The sequence below is a fragment of the Procambarus clarkii genome, chromosome 76 (genome assembly GCF_040958095.1).
Source record: "Procambarus clarkii isolate CNS0578487 chromosome 76, FALCON_Pclarkii_2.0, whole genome shotgun sequence".
In the NCBI taxonomy this organism is placed as follows: domain Eukaryota; kingdom Metazoa; phylum Arthropoda; class Malacostraca; order Decapoda; family Cambaridae; genus Procambarus; species Procambarus clarkii.
In genome coordinates this window covers 14,366,830-14,382,993 of record NC_091225.1, presented here as the reverse complement: position 1 = coordinate 14,382,993, position 16,164 = coordinate 14,366,830, and the positions used below count along the sequence as shown (strand labels likewise).

The 16,164-nt window shown below is 44.2% G+C and overlaps 1 long non-coding RNA gene across 1 annotated transcript in view; it reads left to right on the top strand.

Moving 5' to 3' along the window:
- The first annotated feature begins 11,993 nt into the window (after positions 1-11,993).
- Positions 11,994-16,164, top strand: part of LOC123749810 (uncharacterized) — a 73,266-nt gene continuing 69,095 nt past the window's right edge. The window contains exons 1-3 of the long non-coding RNA XR_011224753.1: positions 11,994-12,149; positions 15,179-15,288; positions 15,754-15,831. This is a non-coding gene — a long non-coding RNA (uncharacterized lncRNA). The remainder of the gene's footprint in view (positions 12,150-15,178; positions 15,289-15,753; positions 15,832-16,164) is intronic.

Below are 16,164 nucleotides of genomic sequence, written 5' to 3'. Positions count from 1 at the left end.
AAGCTATTACCCCTCCTACGGTTCTAAAATGCCTTTTCCTTGAGCACTTTTCTTCTCACTCCCGCTCCGTTTCTGTCTTCACCGATGGGTCCAAGTCTGCGGACGGTGTTGGCTACTCTGTTGTTTTTCCTGATCGCACTTATATGTCGCTTATCTCTGGAGACTAGCATATTTACAGAGGAGCTTTATGCTATTCTCTATGCTCTTCGTCTCCTGCTTTCTCGTTGTCAGTCTTCCTTTGTGGTTGTTGTTGACTCTCGTATTGCCCTCATGGCTCTCGGGTCCTTTAATCCGGTTCATCCCGTAGTTGTCGAGATCCAGCATTGGCTGTTTCTTGTTCACAGTAAGTTTAAGTCGGTTAAGTTTTGTTGGGTTCCCAGTCATATTGGTGTGTCTTTAAATGAGCGTGCGGATGCTGCCGCCAAGGAAGCTGTCCGCTCTTGCCCCGTCTCTCGTAAAGGTATTCCATATTCCGACTTTTACCCGGTTATCCATTCCTCCATCCTTACCCGTTGGCTGGCTTCTTGGTCGTCTGTTACTGGTAACAAACTCCGTACTCTTAAATATTGTGTTTCCTCGTGGCCATCCTCCTACCACCGTAACCGGCGGTGGGAAACTGCTCTGTCGAGGTTGCGTATTGGCCATACTCGCAATCGACAAGAAACATGAATATGAAAAAAAACTTAGGATTGGCCTAGTTGGAAAGGAAGTAGTAAAGAGGTACTCATTAGTGCTTACCAGGATAATAAGAAAAGCAAGGCGTTCCTATTACGAGAATAGATTCAAAGAAGCAAAAGGCAACATGAAAAGCACATGGAGAGAGATCTCTAACATCCTAGAAGCTAAACAACATTCACATAATAAAATAAAAAATCTCCAAGGGTAGTTATACACCAGCAAAAGAAGAATCCGTGGTTTAATAGGGAATGTATGAAAGCAAAGGAGCTGAACAAAAGGGCATGGAGGAACTTCCGTAATAACAGAACACCAGAAAGTAGAGAGAGATACCAGAGAACCAGGAACGAGTATGTTAGTGAGAAGAGAAGCTGAGAAAAGGTATGAAAATGATATAGCTAATAAAGGCAAGACCGAACCAAAGCTACTACACAGTCACATCAGGAGGAAGACAACAGTGAAGGAACAGGTGATGAAACTTAGGGTGGGCGAGGACAGGTACACAGAGATTGACAAAGAGGTGTGTGAAGAACTCAACAAAAGGTTCCAGGAGGTCTTTACAATAGAACAGGGAGAAGTCACGGTGCTAGGAGAGGTGGCAGCAAACCAGGTGACCTTGGAAAGGTTCGAAATTACAAGAGATGAGGTCAAGAAGCACCTATTGGAGCTGGATGTGAGAAAAGCTGTTAGGCCGGACGGAATCTCGCCATGGGTATTGAAAGAGTGTGCAGGAGCACTTTGCTTGCCACTCTCCATAGTGTATAGTAGGTCACTGGAAACGGGAGACCTACCAGAAATATGGAAGACTGCTAATGTAGTACCAATATACAAAAAGGGAGACAGACAAGAGGCACTGAACTACAGACCAGTGTCCTTAACTTGTATACCATGCAAGGTGATGGAGAAGATTGTGAGAAAAAACCTAGTACACATCTGGAGAGAAGAGACTTCGTGACAACCCATCAACATGGGTTCAGGGAGGGTAAATTTTGCCTTACAGGCTTGATAGAATTCTACAATCAGGTAACAAAGATTAAGCAAGAAAGAGAAAGATGGGCGGACTGCATTTTTTGGACTGTCGGAAAGCCTTCGACACAGTACCCCATAAAAGGTTGATGCATAAGCTGGAAAAACAGGCAGGAGTAACTGGTAGAACGCTCCAGTGGATAAGGGAGTACCTAAGCAATAGGAAGCAGAGAGTTACAGTGAGAGGTGAGACCTCAGAATGGCGTGAAGTCACCAGTTGAGTCCCACAGAGCTCTGTACTCGGACCTATCCTGTTTGATATACGTAAATGATCTCCCAGAGGGTATAGACTCATTCCTCTCAATGTTTGCTGACGACGCCAAAATTATGAGAAGGATTAAGACAGAGGAGGACAGCTTGAGGCTTCAAGAAGACCTGGACATGCTGCAGGAATGATCGAAGAAATGGCTGTTAGAGTTTAACCCAAGCAAATATAATGTAATGAAGATAGGGGTAGGAAGCAGGAGACCAGATACAAGGTATCATTTGGGAGATGAAATACTTCAAGAGTCAGAGAGAGAGAGAAAGACCCGGGGTTATCACACCAGACCTGTCCCCTGAAGCTCATATCAAGAGGATAACATCAGCACCATATGCCAGGTTGGCTAACATAAGAACGGCCTTTAGAAACTTGTGTAAGGAATCTTTCAAATCATTATATACCACATATGTCAGACCAATCCTGGAGTATGCAGCTCCAGCATGGAGTCCATATCTAGTCAAGCATAAGACTAAACTGGAAAAGGTTCAAAGGTTTGCCACCAGACTAGTACCCGAGCTGAGAGCTATGAGCTACGAGGAGAGACTACGGGAATTAAACCTCACTTCGTTGGAAGACAGAAGAGTTAGTAAGGGACATGATCACCACATTCAAGATTCTCAAGGGAATCGACAGGGTTGATAAAGACAGGCTATTTAACAGGAGCACACGCACTAGGGGACACAGGTGGAAATTGAGTGCCCAAATGAGCCACAGAGATATTAGAAAGAACTTTTTTAGTGTTAGAGTGGTTGACAAATGGAATGCATTTGGAAGTAATGTGGTGGAGGCTGACTCCATACACAGTTTCAAGTGTAGATATGATAGAGCCCAATAGGCTCAGGAACCTGTACACCTGTTGATTGACGGTTGAGAGGCGGGACCAAAGAGCCAGAGCTCAACCCCCGCAAGCACAACTAGGTGAGTACAACTAAGTGAGTACCTGCAACAGATCTTGAAACAACAACTGAATTTAATAGCTTCTTTTCATCGATTGGTGCTAACCTTGCCCGAAAAATCCCAGAGACTCAGACATATGTTACCACATATCTTTCAGGCAGCTATCCAAACTCTCTTCTCTCTCCGGTCAGCCCTCCAGATGTTGTGTCCATCATTCACTCGCTAAAAACCAAAGCGGGGAACTTTAGTGAAATACCATCGATGGTATACAAGAGTGCCCCCCACGCCCTTGCACCACCCATAGCATTGCTGTTCAATAAATCCCTAGAGTATCATACCTTCCCTGATATCCTTAAAAAAGCAAGATTAACGCCAGTTCATAAAGGAGGTAACACGGCAGACATAAATAATTACAGACCCATATCAAATCTACCTATATTATCAAAAATATTTTAATTTTTTTTTTACAAACAGCTCTACTCCCTTATAAAATTTAATATACTAAGTCCTTGTCAGTTTGGCTTCCGCTCCCAAAAGAGTACCAATGATGGTATTGTTAGTCTGCTTGACTTAATCTTCTCAGCCCTCGACAAAAGTGAGTTTCCAATTGGACTCTTCATTGACCTGAGAAAGGCTTTTGATACTGTTAACCATAACTACCTCTTACTTAAACTCCACCAATATGGAATCCGTGGCCTTGCCCTGAACTATATCCGATCCTATCTTAGTAACAGACACTAATATGTAGCCATCAATGATATAACCTCTCCCACTCTACCAATAACTGTATGGGTGCCACAGGGCAGCATCCTAGGACCCTCCTGTTTCTTATATACATCAATGATCTCCCTAATGTCTCTAACATACTTAAACCTATATTGTTTGCTGATGATACTACTCATCTACTTTGACCCCAACCCACTCTTGTTAAATAAGGTTGTAAACAATTAATTAAAAAAAAGTCTACTTGTGGATGTCAACTGTAACGGTTCTATTGTTACGTAAAGTATGGTGACAAATAAACACAGACACTAAGATACTATATATATATTTGGTCGAATATACAGAAGTACACAGGTGATACGTTGGTGTGAGTTGAGCGCACTGAGCGTTGGTACAGTATCTCGCAAGTGTCTGCTCTAGACCACACTTGAAAGTAGACTAGTTAATGTTCGCTACACCGCTGCTTATATTGCTCGGGCATCTCACCGTGTTGCCCGGGCAACGCCTCACCTCATTCATCTCCAAAGGTTGACAGGAACATTAACACTATATTTGGAGCGAGTATATATATTTCTCCCACCCTACCCATCAACATTGGTGTTCCTCAGGGCAGCATACTTGGCCCTCTCCTCTTTCTCATCTACATTAATGACCTTCCAAATGCCTCCCAACACCTCAAACCAATTCTATTTGCTGACGACACAACCTTCATTTACTCCAGTCCTGACCCTCTTGCTCTAAATGCCACAGTAAATACTGAGCTAAATAAAGTCCATCTTTGGCTAACTGCCAACAAACTCACCCTTAACATTGACAAAACCTTCTATATTCTGTTTGGCAATAAATCCTCTAGTCTTATAAATCTCAAAATAAACAATACCCAAATTTGTAACAAATTAGATGGCAAATTCCTTGGCATTCTCATTGACCACAAGCTGAATTTCCAGGGACACATTCTAAATATATCTAAAAAAGTTTCAAAAACTGTGGGCATTCTTTCTAAGATCAGATATTATGTACCACGCCCTGCCCTGGTGACTCTCTATTACTCCCTTATCTATCCTTATCTCAACTATGGTATTTGTGCTTGGGGTTCTACTACCCAAAATCACTTACGTCCTCTAATTACCCAACACAAAGCCGCTATTAGAACAATATCCAACTCTGGCCCCAGACATCACTCGGTACCCCTACTCAAATCTCTTAATATGTTAGATATTAAGTCTCTGCACATTCTCTCATGTGTATTATACATATATAAAACGCTAAACTATAATGCCAATCCTGATCTTAAAAGCTTCATAGTAGGTTGTAACAGAACCCATGAGCACCACACCAGAAATAAATACAGTTTTGATATTCCTAGAGTACGTCTTAATCAAACTAGAAATGCTCTGCAAATCAAGGGGCCCAGAATGTGGAATGACCTTCCCAACCATGTTAAAGACTGTACCTCTCTCAACCAGTTTAAGATAAAAACTAAACACTACCTAATAAATTCCCTGTAATCTACCTCACTCCTCTATTGTCAACCCATGTCTGTTATTTTCTTTTTTTTTTTTTTTTTTCTTTTTTAATCAACACTGTTTGTCAACCTATTGTATTTGTGCTGCTTGTTCAGTCATGTTTCCCCCTTTTTTTTATCTTTATTTGTATTTGTTCTCAACATCTTTTATTCTTTATGCTCAATTAGTATTAAGTTCTAGATATTAATGTTTTCTTGCCCGAAACGCATTGCGTAATAGTGGCTTTAGGCATTGTATGTACTAGATCTATCTATATATCAATCCATTAATGTAACATCACTTGTATGTATATACCTTACCTGAATAAACATCTGAATCTGAATCTGAATCTGATTATTGGGATAATCTACTCGCTACAGAACTCCCCCTCCCAGGGGATGAAAGGAAAAATACTTGATCAAGGAACTTAGCTGGTCGGCGAATTGTACGCCCTGCTCGCGTTACATAACCATCAAAGTTAACTTCCTCCTCTTCGCTGATGTCATCTAACTGGGGTCGTAGGGTGGGAGGTCGCACAGGATCGTCCGTCGTCGTAGGATCAGGTTGTGGTGCGGCTGGTAACTGGGGTTGTAGGGTGGGAGGTCGTACAGGATCGTCCGTTGTCGTAGGATCAGGTTGTGGTGCGGCTGGTAACTGGGGTCGAAAAGTGAACTGCGTAGTCGGCGGATGTGTCTCTGGATTTAGCAGTGTCGCAGACGTTGAGACGAAGCCTGGAGCAGAGCAGAGAGCTGAGTGAGGCCGGAGTCGTGGAGCTCTATGTGGGAGAGCGTGGCGGCTCGATTGAGATTTGTGAGTGTCTAAACTCGGGGAGCGAGAGCGTGGCGGCTCGATGCGGTCGTAGTCTGCTGTCTGCTCTGTGTCGAAGCTGTAGCGTCTTGGGTTGATTAGGACTGTACACGCCGAGTACTACATTGTTGACTGTGGAAATTGTAGTCTGGTACCAAAAGATGTAGGCAGTGTGTGGACAAGCTCGGTGTAGCAGGAGAGAAGAATGTGCATAATTGTTGCGTCCTTGGGTCGCTGGTGGAGCATTTAGATCCGGGGCGGATGGGCTCGGGCACCAGGACATTAGGAGGTAATGTAGGCACGTAGTTAGGACAATGAGGTAATCACATCTAGAGCTGAATTGTCCTGAAGGCGACGAAGTGTCGGAAACGCAAGCTGTAAGTCCTGTACTGCGCAAAGGGCTTGAGTCGGCCGAGTATCAAAATGCAGTGAACGTGTAGATGAATCTGACGAAAGAGCAGCTTTCGTGGGCGCCCCTGTAGAACAAGCAGTGCCCTGGCAGCGACGGAGAGTCGGCAGGACAGGCTGTAGATCCCACATTATGTAGTTACTGATGAAGCTGCCAGATGAGTGAGTAGTGATCGTGGAGCAGCAAGCCGTAGTAGATGAAAAGGCAGAGACGATCGCGGTGAAAATCATAGCTGTGGCGCGCGTGTTGGCAGCGTTCCGTGACAGGTGGCAGCGGTCCACAGCAAGCAGCAGCAGTAGAGGTTCAGTGAGAGTCCATGTTGTAGTCCATCGTGGCTGGGTATCGTCGAAACTTCGTGAAGGTCGAAAATAGCCTCCATCTGCATGAACCAAAATTCTGAATCATCTGCGTTGTATGCTGGAAACCTGGTAGATAAATCCATGACGAAGATCTAGTTTGTGACTAGGTGTTCTTTTCACTCACTGGGTCACCAATGTAACGGTTCTATTGTTACGTAAAGTATGGTGACAAATAAACACAGACACTAAGATACTATATATATATTTGGTCGAATATACAGAAGTACACAGGTGATACGTTGGTGTGAGTTGAGCGCACTGAGCGTTGGTACAGTATCTCGCAAGTGTCTGCTCTAGACCACACTTGAAAGTAGACTAGTTAATGTTCGCTACACCGCTGCTTATATTGCTCGGGCATCTCACCGTGTTGCCCGGGCAACGCCTCACCTCATTCATCTCCAAAGGTTGACAGGAACATTAACACTATATTTGGAGCGAGTATATTATTGGGATAATCTACTCGCTACAGAACTCCCCCTCCCAGGGGATGAAAGGAAAAATACTTGATCAAGGAACTTAGCTGGTCGGCGAATTGTACGCCCTGCTCGCGTTACATAACCATCAAAGTTAACTTCCTCCTCTTCGCTGATGTCATCTAACTGGGGTCGTAGGGTGGGAGGTCGCACAGGATCGTCCGTCGTCATAGGATCAGGTTGTGGTGCGGCTGGTAACTGGGGTTGTAGGGTGGGAGGTCGTACAGGATCGTCCGTTGTCGTAGGATCAGGTTGTGGTGCGGCTGGTAACTGGGGTCGAAAAGTGAACTGCGTAGTCGGCGGATGTGTCTCTGGATTTAGCAGTGTCGCAGACGTTGAGACGAAGCCTGGAGCAGAGCAGAGAGCTGAGTGAGGCCGGAGTCGTGGAGCTCTATGTGGGAGAGCGTGGCGGCTCGATTGAGATTTGTGAGTGTCTAAACTCGGGGAGCGAGAGCGTGGCGGCTCGATGCGGTCGTAGTCTGCTGTCTGCTCTGTGTCGAAGCTGTAGCGTCTTGGGTTGATTAGGACTGTACACGCCGAGTACTACATTGTTGACTGTGGAAATTGTAGTCTGGTACCAAAAGATGTAGGCAGTGTGTGGACAAGCTCGGTGTAGCAGGAGAGAAGAATGTGCATAATTGTTGCGTCCTTGGGTCGCTGGTGGAGCATTTAGATCCGGGGCGGATGGGCTCGGGCACCAGGACATTAGGAGGTAATGTAGGCACGTAGTTAGGACAATGAGGTAATCACATCTAGAGCTGAATTGTCCTGAAGGCGACAAGTGTCGGAAACGCAAGCTGTAAGTCCTGTACTGCGCAAAGGGCTTGAGTCGGCCGAGTATCAAAATGCAGTGAACGTGTAGATGAATCTGACGAAAGAGCAGCTTTCGTGGGCGCCCCTGTAGAACAAGCAGTGCCCTGGCAGCGACGGAGAGTCGGCAGGACAGGCTGTAGATCCCACATTATGTAGTTACTGATGAAGCTGCCAGATGAGTGAGTAGTGATCGTGGAGCAGCAAGCCGTAGTAGATGAAAAGGCAGAGACGATCGCGGTGAAAATCATAGCTGTGGCGCGCGTGTTGGCAGCGTTCCGTGACAGGTGGCAGCGGTCCACAGCAAGCAGCAGCAGTAGAGGTTCAGTGAGAGTCCATGTTGTAGTCCATCGTGGCTGGGTATCGTCGAAACTTCGTGAAGGTCGAAAATAGCCTCCATCTGCATGAACCAAAATTCTGAATCATCTGCGTTGTATGCTGGAAACCTGGTAGATAAATCCATGACGAAGATCTAGTTTGTGACTAGGTGTTCTTTTCACTCACTGGGTCACCAATGTAACGGTTCTATTGTTACGTAAAGTATGGTGACAAATAAACACAGACACTAAGATACTATATATATATTTGGTCGAATATACAGAAGTACACAGGTGATACGTTGGTGTGAGTTGAGCGCACTGAGCGTTGGTACAGTATCTCGCAAGTGTCTGCTCTAGACCACACTTGAAAGTAGACTAGTTAATGTTCGCTACACCGCTGCTTATATTGCTCGGGCATCTCACCGTGTTGCCCGGGCAACGCCTCACCTCATTCATCTCCAAAGGTTGACAGGAACATTAACACTATATTTGGAGCGAGTATATTATTGGGATAATCTACTCGCTACAGAACTCCCCCTCCCAGGGGATGAAAGGAAAAATACTTGATCAAGGAACTTAGCTGGTCGGCGAATTGTACGCCCTGCTCGCGTTACATAACCATCAAAGTTAACTTCCTCCTCTTCGCTGATGTCATCTAACTGGGGTCGTAGGGTGGGAGGTCGCACAGGATCGTCCGTCGTCATAGGATCAGGTTGTGGTGCGGCTGGTAACTGGGGTTGTAGGGTGGGAGGTCGTACAGGATCGTCCGTTGTCGTAGGATCAGGTTGTGGTGCGGCTGGTAACTGGGGTCGAAAAGTGAACTGCGTAGTCGGCGGATGTGTCTCTGGATTTAGCAGTGTCGCAGACGTTGAGACGAAGCCTGGAGCAGAGCAGAGAGCTGAGTGAGGCCGGAGTCGTGGAGCTCTATGTGGGAGAGCGTGGCGGCTCGATTGAGATTTGTGAGTGTCTAAACTCGGGGAGCGAGAGCGTGGCGGCTCGATGCGGTCGTAGTCTGCTGTCTGCTCTGTGTCGAAGCTGTAGCGTCTTGGGTTGATTAGGACTGTACACGCCGAGTACTACATTGTTGACTGTGGAAATTGTAGTCTGGTACCAAAAGATGTAGGCAGTGTGTGGACAAGCTCGGTGTAGCAGGAGAGAAGAATGTGCATAATTGTTGCGTCCTTGGGTCGCTGGTGGAGCATTTAGATCCGGGGCGGATGGGCTCGGGCACCAGGACATTAGGAGGTAATGTAGGCACGTAGTTAGGACAATGAGGTAATCACATCTAGAGCTGAATTGTCCTGAAGGCGACAAGTGTCGGAAACGCAAGCTGTAAGTCCTGTACTGCGCAAAGGGCTTGAGTCGGCCGAGTATCAAAATGCAGTGAACGTGTAGATGAATCTGACGAAAGAGCAGCTTTCGTGGGCGCCCCTGTAGAACAAGCAGTGCCCTGGCAGCGACGGAGAGTCGGCAGGACAGGCTGTAGATCCCACATTATGTAGTTACTGATGAAGCTGCCAGATGAGTGAGTAGTGATCGTGGAGCAGCAAGCCGTAGTAGATGAAAAGGCAGAGACGATCGCGGTGAAAATCATAGCTGTGGCGCGCGTGTTGGCAGCGTTCCGTGACAGGTGGCAGCGGTCCACAGCAAGCAGCAGCAGTAGAGGTTCAGTGAGAGTCCATGTTGTAGTCCATCGTGGCTGGGTATCGTCGAAACTTCGTGAAGGTCGAAAATAGCCTCCATCTGCATGAACCAAAATTCTGAATCATCTGCGTTGTATGCTGGAAACCTGGTAGATAAATCCATGACGAAGATCTAGTTTGTGACTAGGTGTTCTTTTCACTCACTGGGTCACCAATGTAACGGTTCTATTGTTACGTAAAGTATGGTGACAAATAAACACAGACACTAAGATACTATATATATATTTGGTCGAATATACAGAAGTACACAGGTGATACGTTGGTGTGAGTTGAGCGCACTGAGCGTTGGTACAGTATCTCGCAAGTGTCTGCTCTAGACCACACTTGAAAGTAGACTAGTTAATGTTCGCTACACCGCTGCTTATATTGCTCGGGCATCTCACCGTGTTGCCCGGGCAACGCCTCACCTCATTCATCTCCAAAGGTTGACAGGAACATTAACACTATATTTGGAGCGAGTATATTATTGGGATAATCTACTCGCTACACAACCAACAAACTTACACTAAACATAGAAAAGACCTACTACATCTTATTTGGAATCAAATCAACAAATGCAATTCAGCTTCAGATAGATAATGTAAACATTAGCATTAAAAATGATGGAAAGTTTCTTGGCCTGTACTTAGACAAGAGACTCAACTTCAGCACCCATATACAACACATAACTAAAAAAGTTTCTAAAACAACTGGTATTCTCTCTAAGATCAGATATTATGTACCCTACTCTGCTCTCCTCTCACTCTATTATGCACTTATCTATCTCTATCTTACTTATGGTAGCTATGCTTGGGGTTCAACCTCTGCAAACTACCTCAAGCCCATCATCATCCAGCAAAAATCTGCTATCAGGACAATAACTAACTCTACTTTCAGACAACACACAGCTCCTCTGTTTAAATCCCTCAACATGCTAAACATAAATTCAGTTCACACATTTTCCTGTGTAAATTACGTTTATAAAACCCTTTTTCTAAGTGCAAACCCTGTTCTGAAACTCTTCCTGGACAGATGTAACAGAACACATGCCCACCACACCAGACACAAATATCTCTTTGATATCCCCAGAGTCAAACTTAATCTATGTAAACACTCTATGTAAATAAAGGGACCTAGTCTATGGAACTTATTCCCTAATGACTTGAAAAGCTGTCCAACTTTTGCCATATTCAAAAAATAAAACCAAAAAGTACCTAATTTCATCTTCATAGTTTTCTACCATGGGCTTTATCTTCACACTGTATCTAGTGCTACTCAATCCCCCAATATTTGTACCTAAGCCATATTACTTTAACATTGTAATCTTAGATATCATTTGATATCATGGTTGTTGTATTGAGTGCATTTTCTACTGCATTGAAATTGAAATTGAAATAAGTTTATTGAGGTAAAATACACACAAAGGGATGATGTAGCTCAAGCTATTCTCACCCCATTCAGTACAACGTGTTAATATATACATAGACACACATCACAAATAAACACATTACCAAACATTCTGAGAGGTAAAAATATATATTTCCTCCCTCACAAGTAGTATGTTATCAGACGTACACACAAATACTTTTATGACCAATTCTACTGCATTATTCCTTGAAACTTTTCCTCGAAATGATCCTCATATTGTGCTTCAGTGAACCAATGTATAACCCTGAAATGCTATTCTCATGTATCTAGTAATCCTTGTTTCTTTATTGTGTATTATTCTGATCTGCTTTTGTGTCAATATTTCTTCAAATTACCTGTAAACATTTTTGTTGATTTTACTGTAATTATTTTACTTAAAATTATCTGTACCTGTAAAGAAAAGCTATAAAATACCTGGTAACATTTTTTATCAATTTTACTGTTAATTTATAAAAAAAAAACTGTTAGTTTAAAGACTTACCCGAAACGCTATGCGTGCTAGTGGCTTTACAAGAATGTTAATTCAACTTATTTTCTATATTCTCTGTTAACCTCCAGTGTAACTTCTTGTATAAAAATAAATAAAAATAAAATAATAAAAATAACAAAACTTTTATGATGGGTTCAAGCGACGATTGAGTAGTGCGCAAAGCGTCCCTCACCTGTGACGTCACAGCGTCATCCGCCGCCAGGAACATCAACAAAGCGGTCAGTTTGTGGTCCGTGCAGTCAGCAAGAAGACAAACGCTTCATGCAATCACGCAAATATTATCGTAAGTAAACACTTATATTTTATAATATTATTAGATTCTGGTGCTGGCTATAGTGCTGGTGTATTAAGAGGTGAGGAGCAGTGGTGGTGTATTGAGAAGTGAGGGGCAGTGGTGGTGCATTGAGAGGTGAGGGGCAGTGGTGGTGTATTGAGAGGTGAGGGGCAGTGCTGGTGTATTGAGAGGTGAGGGGCAGTGGTGGTGTATTGAGAGGTGAGGGGCAGTGGTGGTGTATTGAGAGGCGAGGGGCAGTGCTGGTGTATTAAGAAGTGAGGAGCAGTGGTGGTGTATTGAGAAGTGAGGGGCAGTGGTGGTGTATTGAGAAGTGAGGGGCAGTGCTGGTGTATTGAGAGGTGAGGGGCAGTGGTGGTGGTGTATTGAGAGGTGAGGGGCAGTGGTGGTGTATTGAGAAGTGAGGGGCAGTGGTGGTGTATTGAGAGGCGAGGGCCAGTGCTGGTGTATTGAGAAGCGAGGGGCAGTGCTGGTGTATTGAGAAGCGAGGGGCAGTGGTGGTGTATTGAGAGGTGAGGGGCAGTGGTGGTGTATTGAGAGGTGAGGGGCAGTGGTGGTGTATTGAGAGGTGAGGGGCAGTGGTGGTGTATTAAGAGGCGAGGGGCAGTGGTGGTGTATAGAGAGGTGAGGGGCAGTGGTGGTGTATTGAGAGGTGAGGGGCAGTGGTGGTGTATTGAGAGGCGAGGGGCAGTGGTGGTGTATTGAGAGGCGAGGGGCAGTGGTGGTGTATTGAGAGGCGAGGGGCAGTGGTGGTGTATTGAGAGGCGAGGGGCAGTGGTGGTGTATTGAGAGGTGAGGGGCAGTGGTGGTGTATTGAGAGGTGAGGGGCAGTGGTGGTGTATTGAGAGGTGAGGGGCAGTGGTGGTGTATTGAGAGGTGAGGGGCAGTGGTGGTGTATTGAGAGGTGAGGGGCAGTGGTGGTGTATTGAGAGGTGAGGGGCAGTGGTGGTGTATTGAGAGGTGAGGGGCAGTGGTGGTGTATTGAGAGGTGAGGGGCAGTGGTGGTGTATTGAGAGGTGAGGGGCAGTGGTGGTGTATTGAGAGGTGAGGGGCAGTGGTGGTGTATTGAGAGGCGAGGGGCAGTGCTGGTGTATTGAGAGGTGAGGGGCAGTGGTGGTGTATTGAGAGGTGAGGGGCAGTTGTGGTGTATTAACACTTTAGTGCGCGCGGCACTAGCTGGAAAAAAAAGCGGGTTGTGCGCGCGGCGTTCTGGGCGCTCAAGCGTTAACACAAAAAAGTTTATAATCTTTCACGCTCCTAACATCAATTCTCGAGCTACGTTTTTCATTTTGGTATCAATGCGTTGGCAATAAAATTCTCTACAAGATCATATGCATAAAATGTCACCCAAGCATTTGGTATCCCACCACGAAGTAAATAAACACGAAGATGACTCGCCGTGACACCCAAACAGGAAGTAAATGTTCATACTCATTCGTTTGTTGCCAGCCTCACTGTCATCCTACAGCGCTTATTTTGATATCACTGAACTCGCAATAAAATTCCCCACCCAGACATATGCCTATCAATGTCTAATTATGTTCCGCACGAGTGTGGGAACTTGGGCGAAGCATTAGCCGTGATTTCAGCAGCGACGACACTGTTGTGATGCAGCGCTTTCAAAGTTTATACTTATTTCACTGTTCTGACATTATTTCTCAATCTACGTATTTCATTTTTATAGCAATGTGTTCGCAGTAGAAAGTTCTATAAGAACATGGGTAGAATTGGCCAACAGAGCGTCAAATAAATTTGCAGCGAAGAAAATCTTACGCGTGTTTGTACCCGTGGGAGTAAAAAGTTTTTACTTTGCTCATGTTTTTTCAAGTTTATACTTGATTCACACCGTTTTTTTTTTGTTTGTATAGTGTTCGGAATAAAATTCTCTACACAGATATATGCATATAAATGTAGAATCATGATCGTGGCCAACACAAGAGTGTGTGGAGTGGGCGTACCCTCGTTGTGTCACCAACTCAATAGTCTCTCCTCTAAGTTACAATACATTGCCGTTTTCTCAAATAGGCACTGTGCCTATTAGAGAAAACAAAAATTTAATGGCAAACATATTCATACAAACCCCAAGTCGATCGAGTAGTAAATACCCAATATAAAACACGGTCCGTAAATTTACGTCGTGAACCGACAAGAGGTTCAAGCAAAACGCCTGTAATTCCAAGTCGAAAATCCAGAAAAGTGTTAAGAGGTGAGGGGCAGTGGTGGTGTATTGAGAGGTGAGGAGCAGTGGTGGTGTATTGAGAGGTGAGGGGGCAGTGGTGGTGTATTGAGAGGTGAGGAGCAGTGGTGGTGTATTGAGAGGTGAGGGGCAGTGGTGGTGTATTAAGAGGTGAGGAGCAGTGGTGGTGTATTGAGAGGTGAGGGGCAGTGCTGGTGTATTAAGAGGTGAGGAGCAGTGGTGGTGTATTGAGAGGTGAGGAGCAGTGGTGATGTATTGAGATGTGAGGGGCAGTGGTGGTGTATTAAGAGGTGAGGAGCAGTGGTGGTGTATTGGGAGGTGAGGGGCAGTGGTGGTGTATTGAGAGGTGAGGGGCAATGGTGGTGTATTGAGAGGTGAGGAGCAGTGGTGGTGTATTGAGAGGTGAGGAGCAGTGGTGGTGTATTGAGAGGTGAGGAGCAGTGGTGGTGTATTGAGAGGTGAGGAGCAGTGGTGGTGTATTGAGAGGTGAGGGGCAGTGGTGGTGTATTGAGAGGTGAGGGGCAGTGGTGGTGTATTGAGAGGTGAGGGCCAGTGCTGGTGTATGGAAAGGCGAGGTACTGTGCTGCACATACAGTATATAAAAACAGCATAATATTTTAATCACAAGCAGGGTTTCCTAATGGCTCCTTGAGACTTATGTGCAAAGTACTTAACCCAGTTATAAGTTCCAAATCATGTGTGTCATATTATTAAACATCTCTTTAGAAAGCTGATTTATGTTATTTCTTAGTGTTCACTACTACTAGGTAATGATAAATATATATCTCACTGATATATTATTAATTATATTCAGCTATTGCAGATGATTTTGATGCTGCAAACCGGAGATGCATAGCTGCGGAAGACACGTCTGAAGTGGAAACTTAAAACGAAGCTTCAGATATGAAGCAAAGAATGCCAAGAATAACAAATGTAAGCATTGAAAACCTAGTTCAGTAATGAAAAAATTTCACAAAATTGACATACTGTGCATTATTTCATCTCATTGTCAATCATATTTAATGATTTTTTTTTTATGGAGTAATCTTTGCTATGTTGATAGTGCTCGTTGTGTGTCTGCAGGTGCATTCATTGTGTGTATGATGCCTGGTGTTAAAGTATTATTTCTTACTCGTTCATGCTCTCATTTAGACGTTTGGCCTCGATGAGGTTCAGTCTTGTGACTGGTGTGTGGCACGTTTTTGTTGAAATGTAGTCTTTTCGAGACTACATTTCAAATATTGCCTAACATACATGGCTACTCCCTCTCCTTGTCTAATATATCTATCTGTGTGAAATAGATTAAATCCATTTATTTGATATTCATCTAATAGTTCTCTATTTTCTACATTCATCCATGTTTTGGTAAGTGCAATAATATGTATTGTTTCATTGCAGATAAGAGATTCCAGATCGTTCCAGATTTCCGAAGTACTGAAACGCACACCATACAGGCTTGGTGGATCTCGGTGCAAGGTAAAATAATTTATTTACTTGTACAGTATATATTTTTAGCTAATTATCAGTATATAAAACCACAGTACTGTACTTGATTTTATCAGTGTCAAAGACACAATTACATCTTACTCATAAATACTATTATATACCTCACTTGTGCTAACATATACACACATTAAGTGTATTATGTAGCATTATCTGTAATCAACTAATTTTCAGAGCTGCTCATTACAAAATACTCTTTTAAAAAAGTGTTTCTTAACAATAGGAGCATTTCATTACAATATATCCATAATCAACTATATCAAACCCTATTACAGGTAAAACCAGTAGGCATTCTACTGTATTTTA